The sequence below is a fragment of the Carassius carassius genome, chromosome 25 (assembly GCF_963082965.1).
Source record: "Carassius carassius chromosome 25, fCarCar2.1, whole genome shotgun sequence".
NCBI lineage: Eukaryota > Metazoa > Chordata > Actinopteri > Cypriniformes > Cyprinidae > Carassius > Carassius carassius.
The window spans coordinates 18,499,189-18,503,826 of record NC_081779.1 but is presented as its reverse complement, the minus strand read 5'-3'; the positions used below and the strand labels follow the sequence as shown (position 1 = coordinate 18,503,826).

Genomic DNA, 4,638 nt, shown 5'->3' with positions numbered 1-4,638 from the left:
AATTATCATAATATTACATAATGTAATGTAATGCAATATAATAATCATTATTAATATGATTATTATTTATAAAAAAATAAAGACAGTAATTTCCAAAAAAAAAAAAAAAATTGTGGTGAAGCAAGATTAATAGTTTCAGAGATTGTTTTCTCCATTAATGTCGAGGGACTTAAACAACCCATTTATCATCACACGAGAACTGGACCGTTTGTGGCGTCGCTTCTCTCAGATCACAGAGAGGAAATCATCATCATCACGCGGAGTCAGATGGCCCAAGGCGCTGCGTCGATGAAATTGGATATTTAAGGCAGTGCAGAAAGCTGTTCACGTTCACTCTCAGCGGGCGCGCGGCCAGAGAGTCAAGAGGGTGTAGACGCGCGCTCTGTAACTGACTGACAAATAATATGAGACTTACTGTGTTGTGAACAAGGCTTCATATAACGTGACCGGGAAGAGAACAAGGCACGAACTCGAGTCCTCGTTCTACGCGGAGGCTTTTTTTGAGGAGTACGGTGGATGACCGCGAGCGCTCCCTTCAGCGCGCGTTACCAATGCGTCAGAAGAGCGCGTGTCTCTGAACTCGCAGCTGCAGGTAGGTGCATACAGAACTCGCACTTTTTATCGTAACTAAACGTTTAATTGTGCTGCTACTAACTGGTTTTGCTTTGCAAATAGCCGTTTCTTTATTTCTTTATTATCACCACCCCCATTTCTTTCATTATTCTTTATGTATGTTGGAATTAAGCGATGGCTGTTTTTATGTGGGTTTGGCAGGAACCAGCAAACGGTTTCCATTTATTTGCAGCAAAATTGTTCCTTTTTAGCTTAATTTCTCGTTTTGATATTAGTTAATATTTTCAGTTGATATCACTACAATCCATAATAGATTAATTTCTTAATTTCATGATTACACTACTGTCAAGAAATGGTTAAATTACACTGCTGTTATTTGTGTATAAAGAACATGTGTTATTTGCATAAGATCCAGACATTTGGCTTGACTTTGCTAATTGGAGCTCAAAACGTTGCATGTCACTGACTGCAAAACTATAGGCTATGCAAGTGGGTTTGTGCCCCCTGATGTTGTTCTGGCTTGATTAAACGTGTCTTTTTAAGTGAAGGAACCCACTTGTAGTGGGTTAAAATCTTCAGGGGGATGAACTGTGCTGTCAGCATACTGGAAACACTAAACCGGCTTGTAGGAGGCAGAGAGCTGAGTGAGTCTCTCAAAGAATATGCAATGCAACACCATCTCTGATTCTGCTGAGACCTGCGAACGAAGGGTTAGGAGGTGCAGAGGTCCGTGTGAGCTAATCTGATAAAACTTGCAGTCCTCTTATAGTCCTGTCACTGCACCCAAATAGAGATGTAAAGTGCACATATTGCTTGGCAAAATGACAGATGGATAGAGAGCAGAGAGTGAATTGGCACCATAATACGTCAGTGTTTTACTTTTCATATCATGTAGAACAATTTTAAAGTGATTTTGCTTCCTCATTTACTTTTGACAATGAAGAAAATATAGTGTAAACAATTTATCGAAGCCCTGGCTTTTCATCCGTATTGAAATCAAAATGTGTTCCTTTGCTCTATTCAATCCTGCAATCTGTCAACAGGATATAAATAGAAGTCAGCATTAAAGCGCATGGAAAGAACATTTCTTTCCATTAATAATTTTGGTAGAGAACAATTTTGGTACAAAAAAATGGTGTTGCCTTCGAAGATGAATTTCTGAAGAAATAGAATATAATACTGTAAAAAAAAAAATTAGGTTGACACTAAATTTCTGCAATAAAGAGTTGCTAAATATAAAATGTAACAAAAATATATCATTAGAAAAATAGAAGCATTAATATTTAATATAGCCTAATCAAGTACGATGCATAGCAATGCCTTCCGGGAATGTTTTTAAGTTATTTTGTTTGTTTTTTACATCAAATTGTATTTACAAACATACTTTTGAATACTATTTTAAATGTGAATTGTAAATTAGATTCTTAAGCTTCCAAAAATCTTTTTTTATTTTAATTTTTTATTGCTTTATATGGTAAAGTAAATTACACATATTCAATTAACTTATTTCTACTGTAACTTTTTTCTGCTAAGTAATGACATTTTTTTAAATAAGGAGCAAAGTGGGAGAGAAAGGTGCAAGGGGCGAGATCAGAATCTGTCTCAGCTCTGATTACAAAGCTTTTATTTCCACAATAACAAACAAGTTTGCAGCGATTATTTTATACCTTGATCTAAGAGATGAGTCATTCTTTATTTGTATCATGTTTTTTTGTTTGTTGTTGTTGTTGTTTTTAAATATCATCCAACTAAGAGGTTTTTTCCTTAAAAAAATTGTGCACCCATAACTATTCACCAAAATGGTGACATTGCCCTGACCTCTGAAACAAATGGTTTGTAAAGAGGAAAATAAGATCTTCTTCAGATGTGCATCCCAAGGGACAACAGTGCTACTGTGACAGTTAAGAGAAAACTGCAGTGAGTAACAGTCTAGCAGCTCTATAGATGTCATGAAGGGTAAACGGGTTTCTAAAAAGAAAAAACAACACTCATGATACTGATGTTATTTTCCCTTTTCTTAACTAGACTCTTCAAAACCACTAGAACATTTCTGAGGAAGGTAATACATTGATCAATGTATGCCACAGCTAGCGAACCTATTGAACCTCATCAAGATCAGTTTCAACTAGTCTCGAACCATGAGATGCCTTGTTGCAGGTTGTCCAGCATAATCGTTTTGTAGCAAATACAGATTTCTTTAGAGAGATATTAACGGTTGACTCTAAATAGACAAGTGTAACATGCTCTTCAAATACACTTCTTCTCAAAGTTAAACTTTGATCATAATTCATAATAGCGGTTGAAAAGCAAAGCAAGTTCTGACAAATCGCAGTGTGGTATTTGACAGCATTTCTTTGGGTTTCCGTGTTCAAATTCATTGCAGGACGGCTGAGCCTGGTACAGAAGAAGGATGTTTGTTGGCTTGTGGATTGCAGTGGGCTTTTTGAAAACTGGGCTTCCATTGTTTTGCAAACAGGAAGAACTTGTTGTGGGACCAAGCACAATGGACCCTCATACTGACCCCTAGGTCACTGCCCACAGATCTGTGTTGGCTTTATAATACAGGAAAAAGGTCTTTAAAGTGTGTTTCTGCACAGTCAGTCACATTGATATCATCCTAAACCCTGCTCTGTGGGATTTGGCTATTGTTTTGGTATGTACAGAACACCATTGTGATCTTGAAGGAGGCAATAGGCACTTACAAGGCAGAACACGTATATGTTTCATTCTTTGCTGTCATTGTGTAAGTGGTTCTCATTAGCTTACATCAATTCTTTAATTACAATTTTCATTAATCGCCCACAGCTCCCTCAGCAAACCATGAAGATAAATCCATTTCATTGAGGCACTGATAAAAAGCAATTCAGGTAAGCAAATAGATGGCCTACTTTTTTCTTAAAAATAACTCTTATTGTGAGACAAAAGTTAAATTCAACTCTGCTTTTTGACATTTCCTTTTCCCCCAGGTGCCATAATTCACTCTCAGATCAACAGAAGAACCATCTCTATATATCTATATATCAACATATATTTTTTGCATTAGATAAATAGAGTATTAGTTTTTTTTATTTAAGAATCCCTTTTCCTCTGCAATGTTAGACTGCATTCCACAGAACGCACCCGGATTCTGTCAGGGCTGTATTATCTGATCGGGTTCAGACTGAATTTCACCATTTTGTCAGCATGTAAGTTTTTCCTGCCAGCTCTTCTTTCAGTTCACCTTGCTGGGTCGTCCTTGGACTGAATGCTAAAGCATCATGTAGTGCGTCTCCCTGCAGTTTCAGAAGTAGGTTGGACCCATTTTCACACTAGGAGCTGTTAGAATTCACTGATTGCAATCTTTCACCTTAATGGGAGAGAGATATATGGATGCTGTAGTATGGAATATAAAAACGAGAGAATTAAAAGGATAGTTCACCCAAAAATGAATGGTCCGTTATTACTTAATTACTTACCTACTTATTAAACCCATCAAAGCTTTGTTGCCACGTGCAAAGAATACAGAATATTATATACACGGTATATATACAGTACAGACCAAAAGTTTGGACACACCTTCTCATTCAAAGAGTTTTCTTTATTTTCATGACTATGAAAATTGTAGATTCAAACTGAAGGCATCAAAACTATGAATTAACACATGTGGAATTATATATGGAATTATATACATAACAAAAAAGTGTGAAACAACTGAAAATATGTCATATTCTAAGTAGCCACCTTTTGCTTTGATTACTGCTTTGCACACTCTTGGCATTCTCTTGATGAGCTTCAAGAGGTAGTCACCTGAAATGGTCTTCCAACAGTCTTGAAGGAGTTCCCCGAGAGATGCTTAGCACTTGTTGGCCCTTTTGCCTTCTGTCTGCGGTCCAGCTCACCCCTAAACCATCTTGATTGGGTTCAGGTCCGGTGACTGTGTGTCCAAACTTTTGGTCTGTACTCATATATATATATATATATATTATTTTTTCAGATGAACACACACTATAAAAAAGCTATTTTACAGAATGTTCATGCAGTTGTTTTACTTATAAAAGATATGACAGAAATGTAATTTTTGGTTAT

General features: G+C 36.6%; 1 long non-coding RNA gene across 1 annotated transcript; it reads left to right on the top strand.

Annotated features, from left to right (window-relative positions):
* Positions 1-261: 261 nt before the first annotated feature.
* Positions 262-4,082, top strand: LOC132104729 (uncharacterized). The gene is made up of 3 exons (XR_009423587.1): positions 262-592; positions 3,379-3,440; positions 3,540-4,082. It is a non-coding gene; the product is annotated as an uncharacterized LOC132104729 (long non-coding RNA).
* Positions 4,083-4,638: the final 556 nt, after the last annotated feature.